The sequence below is a fragment of the Nycticebus coucang genome, chromosome 17, assembly GCF_027406575.1.
Source record: "Nycticebus coucang isolate mNycCou1 chromosome 17, mNycCou1.pri, whole genome shotgun sequence".
Lineage (NCBI taxonomy): Eukaryota > Metazoa > Chordata > Mammalia > Primates > Lorisidae > Nycticebus > Nycticebus coucang.
The window spans coordinates 171,327-185,845 of record NC_069796.1 but is presented as its reverse complement, the minus strand read 5'-3'; positions in this window follow the sequence as shown (position 1 = coordinate 185,845).

Genomic DNA, 14,519 nt, shown 5'->3' with positions numbered 1-14,519 from the left:
TGATGCTGAACAGGAATTGCGGTTCATGTACACCAGGAGAAAAATTTTAAATTAAAGCCAAAGATTAAGACAAATTAAGGGGGGAAAACAAACGCCAATATGATAGTTTCAGGATTTTTATTGTTTTCTGTGTATGAGTTATATTGAATTTATGCAATGCTAGGATCAATTTTTACATTTCATGCCACGTGATATCCAAATACATGTTTTACCACTTTGGTATTCATTAGTCATAGAAATTAGTCTTGATGACATTGTAGGGGAGGAAAAGTTTTTCCTGGGCTCTCTTAGGCTCCCTGGCAGGGTCTGAAAATCAAAATGACAAAGACAGATTCACAGGAAGAAAGAATAAAAACTTACTTAATGTAAGTTTTATACAACACAAGAGCCTTCATAAGGAAATGAAGACCCAGTAAATGAACAGACATGTATTTTCATGCTTAGGTTTGATGAAGACAGGGAGCCTTTCCTACTGGAGGGGTGAAGGTGGGAAAGAGTCACAGTGACCTTCTTGTTTCTGTCATTTTTCTCAAATTCCCTCAGCTTAAAACATTTAGGCTACCATAATTTTGGGTAGTGTGTTTTGAGCACCATCAATATATTGAAAAATTATGCAGTTTTCTCCCTGATAGAATGGCAGACTGTTCTTACTATTAGTAATTTTTTTTTTAAAATATCAATCAAGGAAACAGAAACACGCAGAGGTAAATGATGCCCTGGTCCTGGCAACAGAGCAGACCCAGTCCCTGCTGGCCAGCAGCGGAGCACACATGCTTTCCATCACAGTGAAAATAGTAATCACATTTCAGAGTCCACCTCCATGGAACAAAGTGACCCTCTTCATTAGAGTCCAGCGACATGAAGCCTCCTGACCCTCTCATGGTATCTGAAGACAACGTAGAGGGAAAGACCTAGTAACCCTCTTCCTGGTGTTTGAAGGTAACTTAGAGGAAAAAGGCTTAGTAGTCATTAAAGTGTTTTACCTAATAAGTTAACACATTGACTGCCACACTGGGAAACTTCAAAAACAAAATAACCTTTTCTAATTTAATGAAAAATATATTATTTTTATTGTTTTCTGTGTATGAGTTATATTGAATTTATGCAATGGTAGGATCAATTTTTACATTTCATGCCACGTGAGTTGTATATGACTCATGGCATACTTATCGAATTTGTTTCTGAGAATTGAGTTTTTTGTGATTCCACAGTATTTACTTGTGTTTGGAGTAGACTCTGGGTGGTCCCGGGTGATGACCCCTGAGTCACACCTCCAAGTATGTGTGGCAATGTCATGCCCCCACAAACCATAGTGTGGATTTTGTTCTAAGAGCTGCCAGGCAAACATTCAAGGGGAAGTTGTGGTGATGGGAGAGCACAGTCTGGATGTGTGGGCACTTGGGTGCCAGGAGACAGCAGGTGGGGAGACATGTGGAGTACAAAAATGAGCAGAGGCTACACAGCACACAGGCGTGCCATGGGCCTTCCCTCCTGTCCGTAGGCCTTGGGCTCAAAACCAGCATGAGTTAAATGCATCTCACATGGCAGTTAGTGTGTTTACACATATATTTACATAGCTCTGACTTGTGTCCATATTTTCTTCATTTAACATTATTTCATGTACATCTTTCTACATACTATCATACTTTCAAAAGCTGATTTAAATAGTATTTCATTTCTTAAAAATACACATATTTTTTGAGATAGAGTGTTACTCTATCACCCAGACTAGAGTGCTGTCATAGCTCACAGCAACCTCAAACTCCTGGGCTCAAGCAATCCTCCTGCCCCAGCCTCCCAAGTAGCTGGGACTTACAGGTGCTTGCCAAAATGCTGGAGCAAGATTGAATAGTATTTTGTCAGTGAGATTATTTTCTCTTCAGGGAAATTTTTATTGTTCCCAGTTTTCATTATCTTTAATAGCACTGTTCTCCTCCAAACTCTCTTTTTAAGCCTTTAAGTATTCTTTTTAGGGCATGCTTTTCTTTTATTTATTTATTTAGCAGCTGAGTCTTGCTATGTTGCCCAGGCTGAAGTTTGATAGCTGTTCACAGGCAGAATAACAGCTCAGTTCAGCCTCCAACCTCTGGCCTCAGGCAATCTTCCCATCTCAGCCTCCCAAGTAGCTGGGACTACAGGCACTTGCCACTGGACCTTGTTCTATGAGGTATTTTTAATATAATGGCCTCAACTCTTTTCTTTGAAACTAAATATGCAAACATTTTCTAGAGTAAAATTAACTTGGCAGTTTGAATATTTTTAAAACCTTAGCACATAATAAATACTTAGTGCATATTACCAGATTATTCTCCCAAAATACAAAACCAATTAGAGTACTGTAACACATGTGGTCCAATTTCCTAACAATACAACCTTTTTAAAGTCATAGAATTATTGTTACTGCTACTCTAATAAGAAAGTTTCTTCATGTAGACCTATAAATGCTCTCCACTACAAAACATTTATTAAAAGTGTTAGCTTTCAAAACCAGGCCTATCATCTGACCAAGGATCTGCCCAAGCAAGAAGCTTTATTCCTTTGTTCTTCTGCTTTTCTATTTTTACTGGCAAATTTTACTCAACCAAATGAGAAAAACCATAATGAATATTTAGAGATACTTAGAGATAGAAGGCACATGTGTGAAAATGATATGTGTTTTCACAGACTAATGTTAACTGATGCTAATGTCAGGCACAAAAGGCACAAAGAATAAATAGAGTGTGCCCCTCAGATTGACAAGTAAAGAGTATTAGCAAGTTTATACACAGACAACCTGACATACCCCTTTCGAGAGTGGCTCTGTATAAATTCATAATAAATCCCACATCTGTTATTTCTGCCAAATGGAGAATTAATAGAAATATATTTGAATTCTCTGTTTATAAAAGTTTCCTTAAAATACTCAAACCAGTCACTGTGTCTCCCTCATATCCCTTCACTATACAATTTTTTTGTTGCAACCAAAGGGAAGGGAAGACACTAAAACACACACAATGTGTGTGATGCTCGTCCACTGGAAGAACAGTCTGCCACAGAAGGAAAACACAAAGCACAAACATTAAACATCCATTCACACAGAGCTGGGCATTTCCTTTTCCTTTTCTGTGCCTTCCTCCTTGCACCATTATATTTGGTTATGCCAGCAAGTACTTGTTTCCATCCTTTGGTTTCTACCAAATCATTATGCTGTGCTTTGAAATAAAAGTGCAGATGTTCACTTCTCAGTCCCCTCTCTGAGCCTGTCCTCTCTACCTCTCTCTGTCCTCTCCCTGCACCTGGTCCCTCTCCCTCTCTGTAACCCCTACCTGCACTTGGCCCTTCTCCCTCTCTCTGTCACCCCCCTCCACCTGGACCCACTCCCTCTCTCTCTGTCCCCTCCCTGCGCCTGGCCCCTCTCCCTCTCCCTGTCCCCTCCCTGCATCTGGCCCTCCTCCCTGTCCCTGCACCTGGCCCCTCTCCCTGTCTCTGTCCCCTCCCTGGCCCTGGCTCCCCCCCGCTCCCCCCCCCGCTCTGTCCCCTCTACCTACAAGGCAGGGCCTGAAAGAATAAAGAAAAGAGACCTGGAGAGAGTCAGAGACCCATGGTGCTGTGTGCTGGCTACACACTTATTTTCCCCAGCAGGGTTGTCTCCTTCACCATCAGGGTAGATGCCTTGACAAAATCCCCCAGGCAGGGCGAGCTCCTGGGTGCCCTTGCAGACCTGCCCTTGGGGTAAAGACGAAGTTTTAAGTCTGTTCACACCAAGGAGGGAAGACAACTGAGAATCCCCTTCCAGGTCCTCTCCTCCTTTCCCCTGGTACAAATGAGCTCTGGCATCTGATTAATTAGACTTTGACCATTTGAAACAAAATAGTCTTTTGTATACAGGAGAGTTCTAGTCTGCCTGAGGAATTAAGAGAGAAACTTCAGCATGGTGACTCCTCAGTGGTACAGAGAAAGAAACCCTGGTACGAGAAGATCTGGGTGATGAGAGACATTTTCTTCCTATCAGTGGAGGAAACTTATTCCTCAAAAGCAGATTTAATTACTTTATGAAAATATTATCTTCATGGAGGGTAAAGTCTACTATGCTCTCTGCCTGATAATCTATATAATCCCCCATTTAATATCCAAATTGGTATGTGTGTTTACACAGAAATACACAAATACACAAGTACACACAAGGACACACACAGAGTCACGTGCCCCATGTTGGCCTTTCGGTCATGACAGATCACATGCCTGATGATGGTCTCCTTACACTATGAATAATTCCATCACTGAGTGGAGTGACATCACAGCACGATGCATCACTCAGTGTTGTGGTGATGCTGTTATAAACAAACCTACTTGATAAACTTTATAAAGTTAAAGAGTCATAGCAAGCTAAGTTAATTCATTACTGAAGAGAAAGAAACATCATCACATAAATCTAGTGTAGCCTAAGTGTCCAGTGTCTGTAAAGTCTACAGCAGTGCACAGTGGTGCCCAAGGCCTTCGCACGCCCAGACTCACGCTGAGCAACTTCCAGATCTGCAAATTCCATTCAGGGTAAGTGCTCTGCACAGGTGCACCATTTTTTAAATCTTTTATGCCATATATTTCTTGCACCTTTTGGATGGATAGATACACATGTAGATTCACATACACTCAGCCTCGTGCAGTTGGTGCAGTGCCATGCTGTGTGGTGTGTGAGCGAGGAGCAGGGCCATGCACCGGTTCCCAGGGGTGCAATAGGCTCTGCCCTCCAGGTCGTGTGTGCTCACTCCTGAATTTCACACAACAATGAGATCTTAGAACGCCCCCCACCTTCCACCCTGAGTTAGGCAATACACACCTGTGTGTGAGGAGAGAATCTATGACCTGGACATTTGAATTCATTACGTTTATAAAGATGAAGATGATTTTAAAAGACATATTTAGATATATAGGCAAATTGGAAATAATCTACTTCAGTTAACCACAGATTAATGAAAAAGGAAAGCTAGATTAAAAAGCAAAGATGATTAAATAATCATCTACAGCTTAAAACAATCTTGGCTGGGAATAGTGGCTCATACCTATAATGCCAGCGTTCTGGCAGGCTCTGGGAGCACTGCAGGGAGGGGGTGGATCACCTGAGCTCAGGTGTTTGAGACCAGCCTGAGCAAGAGCAAGATCCCATCTCTTCCAAAAATAGAAAAAAATAGTCAGGCATTGTGGCGGGTGCCAGCTACTCAGGAGGCTGAGGCAGGAGTATCACTTGAGCCCAAGAGTTTGAGGTTGCTGTGAGCTGTGATGCTACAGCACTCTAACCAGGGTGAGAGTGAGACTCTGTCTCAAAAACACCCCAAACTACAATCTCATAAAACATTGTTAGCTCATGTTATACTCTAATTAGATGATATATAAGTGCTTGGTAACTTATCAGAGTCTACTTAAATTTTCTCATTCCTACACAATTAGAGGTTCTAATGTGACTGTGTTTTGCATACCCTTGGTTTGTTCCTGGCCTTCCATCCAACTAAGTTGTGAGACAACCACTCAACCATTTGTTAATTGTGACAAATTCATATTCTATAACGTACATTTTAAAGTTAATTGTGTAACCTGCACCTAAGTGTTTGTTGCAGCACAATTCACAATTGCAGGGCTATGGAATCAACCGAAGTGTCTATCAACTGATGAGTGGACAAAGAAAAACATGGTGTGTGTACATATATCATGAAATACCAGTCAGCCATAAAAAGGAATGAAATAATGTATTTTGCAGCAACTTTGATGGAACTGGAGTCCATCCAGTTCCGTGAAGTATCTTGGAAATGGAAAGACAAATACTGCATGTTCTCACCAATAACTGGGAGTTAGTAATAGGTCCATGGCCATGAAGTGGTGTACTAGCCTTGGGAGCTAAGAAGGTGGGGGTGGGGGGGTTGTTAGGTGGGCGGGGGGAACCTGCCTGTTGGGTCCAGTGAACACTGTTCTGGTGGTGAGTGCACTGGTGGAGACTTCAGCATTACACAATTCATCCACCAAATGAAAACAAACACCTGTACTGCCAAAATTCATTGGGGGAAAAAAACTCTCAAGACACATGTACACAAAATTAAGTTAATTATCTTGTTACTTTATTATATAAATAATATATAATTATCTGGTTACTTTACTATATAAATACGTTTTACCAAAAAAAAAAATGCCTTTAACTAGATCCCTAATTTTAAGGGCATCTGCACATTCTTTTATACAGCCCAGCAGTTTAGGGCCAAATCACAGATGTAAGAGTAGGTTTTTGTGAATAGGTTAAAGAGTAAAATCAAATTCCTATGATAAGCATAAATCAACAAATCGAGTTGGCTATGGCAAAGATTCTTGTGGATGTTATTATAACATGTTATTATAAGTCAGCTGTGCTCAAGAACTCAGGGGCCTTAGCAGTTGGTGTAAACTATACTTCTGTTCCTCTGGGAGATGATTTTAGCTCAAAATCTACTGATATAACTAACCTCAGATGCTCAAGACACTGCCCAGGAGCTGCTACTGGCTGATGATGGTGTTCCTGAAGTGTGTACAGAAGAGAAAGAAAACTCAGAATCTTCATGGGCATACAATGGGACTTAAAGTATCTCTTCTTAATAAATATTTATTGAATTAAGCCCTTTGTTGGGTTTAATTGGATAATTTCAAATTAAATAGGATAATTTCAAATTAAATTCTGTATTTTAATTCTCACAACTATCAGCATGAAATAACTTTCTCATCCCAGTTTTATACACAAAAAAGTGAAGGCTTGGAAGTTTTACATGTCTCATCCAAGTCACACAGAGAATATGAGAAAGGTCTGCAGTTTGGCATCAGGTCCAGTGAGCTCTCTTCATGGCACAACTGATTAGCGTTCGTCTACACCAGGGGTCCTCAAACTGCGGCCTGCGGGCCACATGAGGCGGTGGTGTGATTGTATTTGTTCCCGTGTTTTTTTGTTTTTTTTTTTTTAACTTCAAAATAAGATATGTGCAGTGTGCATAGGAATTTGTTCATAGTTGTTTTTTTTTTTTAACTGTAGTCCATCCCTCCAACGTCTGAGGAACAGTGAACTGGCCCCCTGTTTAAAAAGTTTGAGGACCCCTGGTCTACACTGAGATAAAGGCCGACTCACCTGAGTCCACATCCCCTGATGTTTACTAGCTATGCAATCTTGTGCAAGTTGTTTAAATTCTCTAAGGCTCACCCAGTTTCTCAGTATTTAAAGCAGAAGAGGCATGCCTAGCAAGAGTCAGACAGGGGAGAGTCATGTTTGAGCTGAATCTTGAAAGGTGAATGGGAGCTTCCACAGCAGAAGGTGTTTGGGGCAGGTCATGGGAAGTGCATTGATGGGACACCTGTGCAGAGATGTGACACTGGGAGAGACCTTAGAGCTTTAGGAAATGAACATCTGAGGGATACTGGCTCCTGAATCTCTCCCTCCCCAAATGCAAGCCCCACAGAAGCAAAAGTCTTGATCTCTTAGCTCAGTACCTAATCCATTGTAGTACTTAATGGCATAGGATAGGTGTTTGGAAATAACAGTTGGATGAAGTGAATGAATAGATGAATAAAAATATTTAGTACCCATTGCTCAGCTAGGGAAATGTTCCTGGTTTTGTGTCAGCTCACAGGCTGTGGGGGCATTTTCAGTTCCGCCATTGTGCCCATAGAGAGTATATAAGTGTGTGAACTCAGGACGCCCACTCAGCCCCCATATCCTCTGGAGAAGGCATTTATACCTGTATAAGTCACTTGGCCTTTGGGCCCTGCTCTGACTGCCATAACAAAATATCATAGATTGGGTGGCTTAAAAATAGACATCTATTTTCTCAAAGTTCTGGAGGTGGGGAAGTCTCCGATGAAGGTCCTGGCAGGTGTGGCTATTGGTGAGGGTGTCTTCGTGGCCAGTTGTGCCATCACGAGGTAGATAAGGAAGCTCCCTGTCCCCTCCTGTCCTCAGGAGCATTAACCCCATTGTGGGGGCTCCACTCTCCTGACCACATATAACACTCATCACTGCCCAAGGACCCCTCCGTACACAAGCACACAGGGTCAGAGCAGTATACATATTTGGAGAGGACATTTCCAGTCCAGAACAGGATCGGAATCTCTTGGTCTACAATGAAGATACTTTATCTCTCCTTTTTTATCAAGGTGATTAGATTTTATATTTCCTGTCTTATTCTAGTTACCACAACATCTTAGGGATAAGAATGATATCATAATGACCACAGCAAAGTCATACTCTGGTTCTGACTTCATCCCTCCCCCTTCTAGGAGTCCTGATTCCCTGCAGTGTCTCCTACGTGAGTTCCCCCTGGGAGGATCCCACAGGTGGGTGTAGGCAGCTCTTCCTGGACCATGAGTGGCATCTGCCATTCTTCTTCTCCTGCTTTTATGTGATCTATCTGATGACTACTGTGGCTGCTTATATTACAAATATCTACATATCCCCAAAGGTGGTAAAGACAACAGTGATGGCTGCTCCTGCCAGAGAGAGGCCTGCTCCAGCACCGTCCCCACTCAGGGGGAGGCTGGTCCCTATCTGCTCTGTCCCCACTCAGGGACAGGCTGGCCCCTACCTGCTCTGTCCCCACTCAGAGGGAGGCTGGTCCCTACCTGCTCTGTCTCCACTCAGCAGGAGGCTGGCCCCTATCTGCTCTGTCCCCACTCAGAGGGAGGCTGGCCCCTATCTGCTCTGTCCCACTCAGGGGGAGGGTGGCCCCTATCTGCTCTGTCCCCACTCAGAGGGAGGCTGGTCCCTACCTGCTCTGTCCCCCCTCAGAGGGAGGCTGGCCCCTATCTTCTCTGTCCCCCCTCAGAGGGAGGCTGGCCCCTATCTGCTCTGTCCCCACTCAGAGGGAGGCTGGCCCCTATATGCTCTATCCCCACTCAGGGGGAGGGTGGCCCCTACCTGCTCTGTCCCCACTCAGGGGGAGGATGGCCCCTACCTACTCTGTCCCCACTCAGGGGGAGGGTGGCCCCTATCTGCTCTGTCCCCACTCAGAGGGAGGCTGGCACCTGTCTGCTCTGTTCCCACTCAGAAGGAGGCTGGCACCTGTCTGCTCTGTTCCCACTCAGAAGGAGACTGGTCTCTTGCTGCTCAGACTGAACCCCTCCCTGCTTGGGTTGTAGCTCCAAAGCTGCTCTCTAAGGCTCAGATAGTAGATATCTGAGAAAATAGCCTTTCTGGTTTTTATTCAATTTTATTTTTGTGAAGACCTTTTTTGAAAGATGTGAGTCCACAAGGGGTGAAAATTAAAGGCTTCTCTCCTCATCCACGACCTGTCAACTTTGACCACAGCTGTGTACCCGTTGCGGCTCTGGTGAAAGCTAGAGTAGGCTGGCATCCCCCTCATGCCCAACCTGCATTTTACACTGAAGAAGGCCCATCCACCCACTTGCATCCCCAGATGGTGACTGATGTTGGAGCAAACTTGACTTAGGCTTAATCAGGATCCCTGCTATGAGATGAGACTCAGCACATGCAATGTCTATGCTTCTTCTGTGCCCTTTCTGCATTCCATTTACTGGATAAATGGTTAATACTTAATAACAATACTTTTCAACTGAAAACTGGTGGTGTAAAGATATATAATATGTGCACTACAGGAAAAAAATAGTGACTAAAAAAATGGTCAACATTTTATCTCTGCTGCAAGCAGCCTGGTTACGTGAGCCTGCTCAGTGCACCACATCTCTGTAAATACACACTAAGTGAGCAGCCACTTCAAAGGCTTTCTTTGGAAGAAAACAAATAAATCCTACCTGTGGAGGATACAGGTCCCAGGACATCTAGTCATGATCTCAAAAGAAAGATCTTTCAACACACAAAAAATTGGATCTTAAGAGATAAGCTCTCATCTTCATCATGATCCTTAGAAAAGGAACATGTGGTCTGAGAGATGGTAGACAGCGAGGAAAGAAAAGCCCGATGACTCTCTACCCTCCTCTCCTTCCCCCAGCCTTGCTCATCTCTTGGCAGTTCTTCAAGCATTCCAGAGGTGTTCCCTTCTCAGGTCACTTCCAGCTGCCGTCCCTGTGCCTAGAACACACCTGTCTCAGGCAATGCGCATGGTTGGACACCTGCCTTCTCTCAGGCCTCTGCTGTACAACGTGGGCTTTCCTGGTCATCTCTCTCCTACTGTCCACACGCAGTCCCTTTCCCAACTTCATGTTTCTTCATAGCATTTAGTCACCACTCGGTGTTACATAAAATTTAAAACTGCACATGAACTTCATGGGCACCCGGTGTCATCTTATTCTCTCCAGGCTGCAGTGTCACGTCTAGGCAACTGAACCTAGGAAACTGCTGCATGTGTGTTTCAAAGACCTTGGGGACCAGCGGAAGCTGAGGGGCCGAGATCTGGGGGAAATAGCAGATCATGGAGAGGTGAGCGATATCCCACTGCTCTTCCCTGGGGAGAGATACTGATTTGGAGAACAGACACAAGACAGAAAATGTGGACTTTGTTTGGGCAGAGGGAAGCATCTGAAGTCAGAGAAACCACCAGGACTTTGTCAAGCTAATGGTGCCCCAGAGGCCATGTTAGGTGCCGCAGAGGCTGTGATCCCGTGAAGAGAAGGATGGAAAACTAAACCTGAAATATGATCTGCTTTTCCCACAAAAAACTTGTTAAATTCTGAGGGTTCCTGAGGCAGGTATGGTTAGGAAATGAAGCAGAGTGTCCTGAAAGGTACGTGGAGGTTTTATTGGTTGTGCCAAACTGAGGCAGCACAGTGCCAGGGGTAAGGTGGGGGGTAGTCAGCAGTGAGCTGTAACTATGGCCCATGAATTTTGCTGCATGCTGGTGTTGCTTGGGAATCCCTTAAAAGTTCTACTACCTAGCTCTTACTCCAGACATCTTAAAATCTAATCAATAGGGATGTGACCTGTGCGGTTAGCTCTCATTCTACCCACCTTCTCTGGAAAGAAAAAATTGGTTGAATCATACATGATTTTTTTATGCATAGTGTTCTGGTTTTAATTTTTAAAATTCACTAGGAATTCCAAGAGATAGTGTGGAAAAAACAAACTGTAGATATAGAAACAGGCCCCATCAGTGACCCAAATATTGGCATAAGCAAGTAAGGGTTGTAACTAGTTACTACATTCAATAAAACAGAGGGAAAAAATGGTAATAAATAAATAAATGTCAAAAAGATGTAAAATTAAACCAGAGTTGAATTTTATGTATAAGTATATATCAAAAGATTTGAATGAAAATTCTAGAACTGAAGAATATAATAAATTAGAACTTTATAAATTTAACAAAAGATTAGATATAGCAGAAGAGACAATTAGCAAACTGTAAGACAGGTCAATCACCAAAATGAAATAAAATATATGCTATGTTCAAGCTTTCATTAAAATTAGACAGAGATTTCTGAAAATGTATATTCTAGGATACATTTTGTTAAATCTCACGACTTTGAGGTGCTAATTGGCTCCACGTAGGTATCATTAAAAGATTACCTAAAACCATTATATTTCCTCACCTAACTTTTCTCCTGAGTTCATTCTTCTCTCTCAGTTGGAGATGGAGGGAATTGGAAAGAGTAAAAAGCAGTTAAAACCAACTTGCAGCCCACCATTTCTGCCACAAAAGGTAAATATTGCTATACTCAACATGGTGATTGTGTTTGGGAGATGAAGTTCTGGGGGAAGAAATTAAGCCTTGTGAATAACCAGGGGCCCTAGATCAGGCATGAATCTGTTGGGCGAATTCAGGAAAGTTCTGGAATGGGCCAAGACTATTGAGAACACCAGTACTATCCTAGGACAACTGATGGGAAAATCACTGCCCAGTGAGCATCCCAAGAGATTTTTTGCTATTATTATGTGCAGAAATAGGACTTGGGTCCTGGAAGCATTTGGTCATGAGTCCTCCAGGAATGTCATTTGCCATCTCTTATTTCTTGTCGATCCAGTTAAAAAGAACGCCAGATCCCACAATATGCTTTAAAAGAACTATTTGTTAGAAAAGAGCCTGACGATTATCTGAACTGAGAATATAAAGAAATAGAAATATTGTTTTTACGAACTCTAAAGAAGAAATAATGGACAGACGTCCCTATTATAACCGTTAAGTGTGACAGTCTGGCATATTTTGCAACATGCCTCCTTAAAGCTCAGAATATGCTGCCCCACTGTGGTTTCCAATAATGAACACCCTGGTCTGGTGAGTAAGGAACACAGTGCCCTTGGTTGTGATTTCCGGAACCTCCTCTGCTGGGCAGATCTCCTGAGATTTTAGTCACAAACAGGGCCCACAGAATGACTCAAGCCCAATAGTTGCGTTACTTGCAGACTAAGATGTGAACTAGTTCCAAAGGGAAAGAAAGGCTTTCCTCAACTCCATCTTTCAAAATAAAGTAACTGAATAGCTTTAAAAAATAACAGCAACAAACAATATATCACTAAAAACCAGGTTATCAACTGGAACAATAAACTTTAGTCTCTCGGTGGGTGGGAGTCAAAAGCAACTGTCAAGACTCACATATCTGCTTCTTTTCCATTTCTAACTCTGTTTTCTTGGTATGGTCTTGGTAGCTCTGAGTAGCAGAGTAGAAAATCAGAAAAAGTGATACTGCGGGTGGACACAGGGGGTGGACGCTGTGGGCGACATTGTGGGTAGACACAGCAGGCAGACACAGTGGGTGGATAGTGCAGTGGACACTTCAGGAGGATACAGTTGGTGGACAAAGCAGGTGGACACAGCATGGACACTGTGGGTGGACACAGCACGGATACTGCAGGTGGACATTGTGGGTGGACACAGTGGGCAGACACAGGGGGTGGACGCTGTAGGTGGACACAGCGGGCAGACACAGTGGGTGGACACAGCAGGTGGATGCTGCGGGTGGACACTGTGGCAACACTGTGGGTGACACTGCAGCAGACACAGCCAGTGACACTGTGGGAGGAAACTGCGGGCGGACACAGCACAGACCACACACGTTAGGCCTGTCAGCCTTTCTCCTTCAGCCTTTCCCAGGGGCCCATTCCTCCCTAATAATCCTCTTTAGGAATTGTTCCCCAAAATAAAATATGGGGTAAAATATATTCTGCATTAAATTAAAACCATTAGTCCTTTGGGAAAAAACATCACACCAAGGAAGGGAAAAGAAATAGGCAGAAAGGAAGAATAGGGGTTACCTGGGAATTCTGTTCAAGTTTAAATATTTTCCAAATTAGATTAATGAGTTGAAAGTATTTTAGGTTAGAAAATTAGTTTGCTTATTTTCAGTCAAGAACAATTAGTTTTTCAAGGCTGTTACTTTCATGGGTTTCACTTCAAATTCATTCTGAAAATCAAACAAAATAAAATTTTCACGTGCTATTTTGTGCAGGAAAAGTATGCCTCAGATACAGAGGAGGGGAGAGCAGTTTGTCAGCTGCATCTGTAAGATTCTTTGAAGTTTCACAAGCTGGAAATGTGGGGAAAGGATGAAACAACAAAAAACAAAGATTCTGATTCCAAGTAAGATCACCATGAAAAGGGTTCTTTCTAGTTGTTTGTTTGTTTGTTTTTTCTTTTGGGGTTTTTGGCTGGGGCTGGGTTTGAACCCACCACCTCGGCATATGGGGCCAGTGCTCGACTCCTTTGAGCCACAGGTGCCATCTATAGCTGTTATTTTTAATGTGCCCTTAGAGTGCATTAACTGTCCTGTTTTGATAAATAATAATAGCAATGGTATAATGTACCCCAGAGTTTACAAATTTAATGGGGGAAAATTTGGAAGAAGTAAAGGGTAAAAATGAAAAACACATTCATTCTTTCATTTCTTCTTAAAGGTGGTCTTTCCCTGTCCAAAGACTGACTGTAGGTGAAACTCCATCACTTCCCTTTCTGCCCCACCAGCCCAACATACCTCATCATGGCCTCTGATGTGTTGTTCACCTGTCACCTTACACTAACGGCCACGATTTAGCAGGTGTGTGGTGCTCCTGAGGGACTGTTTCTCATCAAAAGACACATCCATGCGGGTTCCCTCCACTCAGTTGAAGCCAGGGCTTGGTAACAAATCTATTACTTAAATTAATAAACAGTTCTGGGACATTGTTTTAAAAACATGAATCTTATTTTAGAGTTTTAAAAACATTAATCTTATTTTAGAATTCAAGTGACACACAGCCTGCCTTGTTTTTCTCACAAAAAATGTGTTGTTCACTTGACAACATAGTTATTTGCATTTTTCTGAATCCTTAATTCACTAAACTGAAAACCAAAACCCAGCAAGAGATGTAAAAATGAAACAGAAAAATAAAGAATAACATAGTAGGGCCTTTTCTTTTTCTTTCTTTTTTCATCAAAAAATAGGCTTGATTAGTTCAATATTTGGGGCAAAGGGACATTGTGTGTAGTGTCAACAAAGCCACATCGGCCAGAGCTGAGACAGCGCTGCAGGGAACAATCACGTCTGAAAGGCTCAGCGCTGGGGGCACCTTGCCCACCCCTCCTGTTTGCATTTTTCAGAGTCAGATTTCAGCTAAGGGGATGGAAATTAAATAAAGGGGCACTGGAGAACACATA